Here is a 6,773-nt window from a genome sequence, read left to right on the forward strand (position 1 = left end):
CCAAATCGGATAAAAATTGTGACCTCTACAGTGTTCACAAGCCAAAAACGTGATTTTTCGTACAATCAGGGGCCATAATCCATGAAGTTACGTCCGATACATGCCAATATCGAAAGGAACCGAGATCTTAGCTATATTTCAAGTTTCATTGAAATCGGATAAAAATTGTGACCTGTAGACTGTTCACAAACAATTGTGGACGGACGTCCGGACGGACAGGGGCGACGACAATATACGTCCACATGAAAATGTGGGCGTATAAAAATGTGAAGGAATTGAGATTTTCAAGTGAAATTTTGTGTACAGGTCAAAAAGTTTGTGATTTTTTAAAATTACATATCTTTACCCTTGTATATAATTTCATATATTGTTGTTATAGCAACCAAAATGGAAAAAACAAAACAACCCCCCCCCCCCAAAAATGCAATATTGTACCATTTTCAACAACGTTGTTGACAATGATAAAGTTGTCAAAATAATTTAAAGAAAGCAGTTCATATATTTAACACCAGTGTAATATCAATTGATGGAAATTGTACAATTTTGACTAAAATATGAAGGAGTTTAGGTGGTTGCCATGGCAACAACATTATCATTTTTGTTTTTAACAAAAGCGGGGGATCACGAGGCTAAGACGCTGGCTCGCTAGCGTGGAGGCCGGGTGTTCGATCCCTGCATTGGCCGAGAAAGTTCATCCAGATTTTCTGGCATGGTTTCCCCTTGTCAGTGGACAGCTGTCTAGTCGTTCAGATGGGTCAAAAAAAGAGGCCCCATTTATACATTGGCAGGCAAGTAAAAGATCCCTTGGCAGTTGGAATTTGATATTTGTCTTTTCCAACACTTGCATTAAATTCGCAATTGGTGGTGAAAAGGAGATAACATGACCCAGGATCAGCGTTTCCTTCTGTTGATGAGTAAGCTTAATCACATGCTATCTTGAATTTCAATTGACTGTCTTTTCCAACCCTAGTAGTTATTAACAATGTGTGTGGGGGGGGGGGGAGGGGGGACGCAACTCCTGTTTCCCAGGATGGTTAGAATATAAATTAGCACGCTTTCTCCTGTTAATGTTGACTGGGCCTTTGGGGCACTTCTGCCGACATTACATGTAAAACTCTTCTTCATCTTTCAAGTTGTTTAGATGATCACTGATAGTTTCAGTGGTGTTAGATTTCTGACCGACAACAAACAAATTCTTTCAATTAAACAATTTATATAACTGTAGATACAAGGAATAGTCCTGTGTTGAGTACGCGAAGAATGTTTATATTATTTCATTTGTGAAAAAACACTTCACTCCCAACAAAAATAATCTGCAATCGCAGCTGAAACGAACAACTACATAGCTCCAAATGTCGTCTACTTCAAAAATCTTCATCCATTACTTCAAAGTTACGCAACCTCAAAATTGCAGAAATTTTAAATGGAAAACTAAAAAGAAGAAACACATGGTATTAAATTACCTATCTAGTCTAATTAGGTTAGGTTGCACAATATTAAGATAAAATAAAATTGTAAGAAAAAGAACATTTACATTGAAGTAAAAATAAGCAGTGAAAAACAACAGCCAAACACAAGATTCAGAAACTAAAACACATCAGAAACTAAAAAAAAAAAAAAAAAAATGGGCTCCCTGCTCCCCTACACCCATTCCACAGCAATGATACAGTTTCTGCTTAATTCAGGCCAAACAGTTTTCTCCCATAAAATATTATCAAGCCCCAAAAATTACATGACCGAAGTACTGATACCATTACACAAAATATATCAAATTCAACAACGCATTAATCAAGTATTCCAAACTGTACATCTCCAAAAAAGTTACATTTTGATTTTGATTACTTATTATAATGATGAAAACATATGGGAATAGCTACATTCACACATCTTCAAATATTTTCTTAAATACAGTTTTACATGTATGACTAACCACACAAATAATCCCAGCAAGTTTATAAAAATAATAATACAATACATCTGCTAGAACCAAGACTAAAAAAAAAAAGAGAAGACAATAAGTTGTGTAAAATAAAAGGTTGGCAAAAAGTAATAAGTTGTAGATGTATTATACTTATGCAATATTAAAGATACATTATGGGAGATTAGATAAAGAGCTGGTAGTTCTGACTATAATAGTTAAAAACTAGATAATGTAAAGGGAATTTGCTGAAAATTGATTCACCTTGAACCGAGTATTTAGCGATTGAATTTTGGGCCTAGCCTCAATCACCATTACTAATGTTGGTACGATAAAAAACATAGTCTCGATTATCCATTTTTTTATTTAATCAGAAGCAGCCACCCGGATTCTAATCTAGTAAATATCGCATGCTAGCGATGTCATTAAGTTAATTAATGTCTAATTAATAATTCATATAAAATTCAATGTGTAAAGAAAGAACTGCAATTGGCAGATTTAGCTCTTGCATAATGTTATGTTAAAGAAAATAGTCAGTTTTTAAAAAAAAAAAATGTCAAAGTACTCGTTCCTATAGCTAGTTCACCGGAGTCCCGATTCCTCAAAAGCCTAAAAAAAATTAAGATGTAAACACAAGTACCAAAAGAAGTTAAAAACAGACACCAGTGACAACCATACATCATTCTGTCCACATGTGGGTTAAACCCTAAGAATTATACAGAAACCGTAACCTAGCATTCCACTTCCAAAGGAGATAAAATAGTATCCTCAACTGCATAAAAATACTTTCTGATTGGCATTGAATAACCACATGATTACCATAGAACATCCTACTTTAATAAGACTATAGAATATAAGGTGGTTGCCAACTAGATATCCCATTCAAATCAAAAACATCTATCAGTTGCAGATAGTATCTCATCTTTTAAAAAAATTAAAAAAAAAAACAATTAAAAAAAAACAAACAAAAACAATAAAAAACCTCTCTTCATCCATGTGGCCCAAGGCACGGCAATACTATATACCGGAAAACACCATTTTATACTGAATACCGGAAAACACCATTTTATACTGAATACCGGAAAACACCGGAAAACCACTAAATACCGGAAAACATCCTAAATACCGGAAAACACCCTAAATAAGTAACCCGGAGCCTGGTCCTCTCTGTGCGGTTTTGGACCAAGTGAGCCCCGATGAAGGAAGGTCAAGGTCATTACGATGTTCGTTTTACAAATAGCCCCCCCCCCCCCCAAAAAAAAATCTGATTTTTTTTTCTCCAAAATTTTTCCGAAAAATTGGTTTTACAAAAAAAACATTCCGTAGAAAATAATTTTACAGAGAAAAATACTGGAAAAAAAATTTGAATTTTTATTTGAGAGAAATTTGGGAGAAGAAATTGTTGAAAAAAATCTGAAAAGAAATTTTTCTTTGACCGTAGGCGATCGCTCGCTTATATGTTAATGAACTTATTTCATCAGCGCTCACCTGGTCCAAAACCACACACGAGGACCAAAATCCGCATTACTAAATAGCTACCGGAAAACTTAGAAGAGTAAACTGTGCCCGAGATTTTTTTTAGAGAGCGTGCCGCGCCGCTCCGTGAGGGATCATCGTCAGGGTGGGACGGGGGGGTGGAATTGTCCAGTCACGTGACGAACATAGATCTTCCGTTCCTCAAGCCATATTATTTCCACAGTCATTGTCATTAATCACAAATTACGGGATGATATATGAAAATGCAGGTTTACTTTGAAATAGTGCAAATGATACTTTTCCATCTACAATCTTCAGATCAAAGGATGCAAGTTCTTACACAGTGCAGCATAAGTTGTGCAACAGAAGACATCTCGAATATGAATTGTCGGAAAAAACATTTTCTCGGGGACATTTTTTTTCCGAATACGCATTCGGTGTGAGTCTTCGATCAGCCACCAGGAAGTGGTTAACAAAGTAATGTTTTATTACGATAGAAGTACATAAAACAAATTGGTTGCCTGAGGTTCTCGGGGGGAAAGTAGCCTCATCGGCTAGAGTCCTCTATTTCACAAACAAAAACAACAATTGCTTCCTTGAAAATTTATCGATCAACCCTTTTCAACCCTTTTCAAAGACGTCCAGCTTACCACTTGCCGTCAATGCAGTAAGATAGAATATGTAGTTTTCTCATGGACAATTGGGCGAAAGTTGGAGTTTTCTCAAGGAAAACTGGTCAACGAGTTGGGGAAAAAAGCTCGAAAAGTAATCCAGAAAAAAATCCTGTGTGCGGCCCTCGGAATATGATGGAATATGTTGAATATTATTATGGTTCAAGTGATTATATTGACCCTGGAATGAAAGTAAGCTCAGAAACAAGTAGATTTTTAGCCCTTCCAACGAGATGGATAGCTCTTGGAAAGGATAGACACTTTTCAGATTACAGCCTGTCCGAGAATTGCGTGGCATCCATTTCGTTTGGTGATTAGGACACATAGCGGTTAAACCTGGAACTTCAACTCGAACTATTCAGAGATTTATTAACTCGCTTTTGATGATACTTGCTGTTTTATGATGTGATTTTTTGTTACCTAGGGAGGAGTTGGCCTAATCGTGCCTTCCACTAATTTGTACCACCCTGATGCCAGCGTTACTGGTAAGAATCAGGAGACCGGCGCAACCGGCATATAACGGGGGTCCTCAGAGGGCTGTGTTTAATCTACTGAAATACTGAAATCTACTAAAATTTACTGAAAACTAAAATTAAAATACAAAATAAAATATGGTCAATGATGGAGTTAGACTGATTGCGTCTTTTAAAACATTCAAAACATAATAGGCATCAACAAAATTTTGGAGAAAAAAAAATCTGAAATTTTTTTTTTTTTGGGGGAGGGGGGGTATTTGTTAAACGAACATCGTAATGACCTTGACCTTCCTTCATCGGCGCTCACTTGGTCCAAAACCGCACACAGAGGACCAGGCTCCGGGTTACCTATTTAGGGTGTTTTCCGGTATTTAGTGTTTTTCCGGTGTTTTCCGGTATTTAGTATAAAATGGTGTTTTCCGGTTGTTTTCCGGTATATAGTATGGCCCCCCAAGGCACACCATGGATAACACGAGACACCAATCCTAAATTATACAAATATCATGGATTAAATAAAACAAATATTTCAAGAAATATTTTAAATGAACCCTACTGTAGGCGCCTTAAACCCATTTTTTAAACCATCATGGCCGATTTTGAAAAAAGAGAATTCACATGTACCTGATCATCAGCATAATTCTTTAAATTACTACAGCGCACTTTTCTGCAATTATCCCAAAACCTAACCCGGGCCAACTGACTGATTTGATCGGCTACGATTCTATTAATAATTACCCTCCGCTCGTTATAGAACTTACGTGACATTCCCCGTGGTTTGAAGCGTGGAAAAATGGACCCAACAAATAGTACAGCCCCAGGACACCGAAAAGAAACCCTTCGTATCAAATTCATTATATTTGTTGCGGTTTGCAAAGGTTGGTGATGGGGGTTAATATCGTTGCCCCCGGTCTGCAAAAGAGAGAGAGAGAAATGGGGTTTAACGTCCACTCGACACAAACTAGGTCATTTCGGGACTAACATTTGGTTTTAATTTTATTTACATAATTCAGTTGCGCGTAGGGGTCTTTAGCAGTGGGAGGAAACCGGAGGACCCGGAGAAAACCCACGAGGTTGGACAGGCGACCCTACTCCTTGCCACGTACAACCGGGGATTCGAAACCACGCCAGTCGACTCAATGACTGACATTATGATACAGCGCGCGCACGCTAACCATTCAGCCATCCAACACCCCGGTCTGCAAAAAGACAACACGTACATTTGCGGGGATCTCATCTACCATTCCCATCAAGTTTGGAGCTGTCCCTCCCGATCTAAATACAAAATGTATTTTACCCTCCCCATTCTCCGTTTTTACTGTATTTCCTAAATGTGTCTCCAATTTTCTGACCAAAGAATGTCCAAATACATAAACATCCATACTAAAATCTATAATTTATAAATTACCAGTAATTACTAAATTCTAGGCCTGTAGCAAATAAGATCTTTATACTTATAACCTAAAATAAATCAAAAACGATATTATTAATTAACATAAAATAACAAAGTAGGCCTTTTAAATAAATATAACGGTGGTTAATAAACGGTCGGTTACAAGCGCGGACGTCGGTGAAAGCATGTCTAACCTCGATACGTTCTCATTCGTAAAAAAGGTAAGAAATAATGTTGAAACGTCATTCCTACTCATATAACCAAATATTAAAAGTGCCCTGTGTGTACACACACATTCTCACGTGAGCTGAGAACCGTATCCTGACAATTAATATTGGTGGGTCGATCATTTTCCACGCAACGCCAACAGTTCAATTTGTTTGTCGTACTCGTAGGGGTGAAGCAAATTATTAATATTATAAATATTTACAGAGTTTAAGTACGATAGACGTGTTACTTACATGAAATTTAAAAAACAGATTCTACCTTTATGATTACAGCAACTGTAAATTAAGTAAAAAATCGTTAGTCATCAGCCGCCCACAAAAATAAATATGAATGAAATCGGAAAATCACAACTATTTAAACTATTAGTATTATATTTATGTAGATCTAACATGACGACGAACCGTAAGAGCCCTCTGAAACTAGCATGGCCTGTAAATCAATAATAGCATTGCCCTTTCACTTACATAAACAACCGATGTGCCATAGAAGCAACTCATATATTAAATGCATTGTGGATAAAAGTTACGTTTTAATTTTCATTCCCATCATTTCAATCAAGTACTCACCCAATGGCGGCAGTCTGCATACTGACGAGAGAAGCCCACCAATTTTAA

At 36.9% G+C, this 6,773-nt stretch overlaps 1 long non-coding RNA gene across 1 annotated transcript; it reads right to left on the bottom strand.

The window, feature by feature from the left end:
- Positions 1-1,184: 1,184 nt before the first annotated feature.
- LOC126825467 (uncharacterized) lies at positions 1,185-6,773 on the bottom strand. Its single transcript, XR_007681992.2, has 3 exons — positions 6,393-6,773; positions 5,947-5,999; positions 1,185-1,431 (listed from the first exon to the last, which is right to left on the bottom strand). It is a non-coding gene; the product is annotated as an uncharacterized LOC126825467 (long non-coding RNA).

This window comes from Patella vulgata, chromosome 6 (assembly GCF_932274485.2).
Source record: "Patella vulgata chromosome 6, xgPatVulg1.2, whole genome shotgun sequence".
Taxonomy (NCBI): Eukaryota; Metazoa; Mollusca; class Gastropoda; family Patellidae; genus Patella; species Patella vulgata.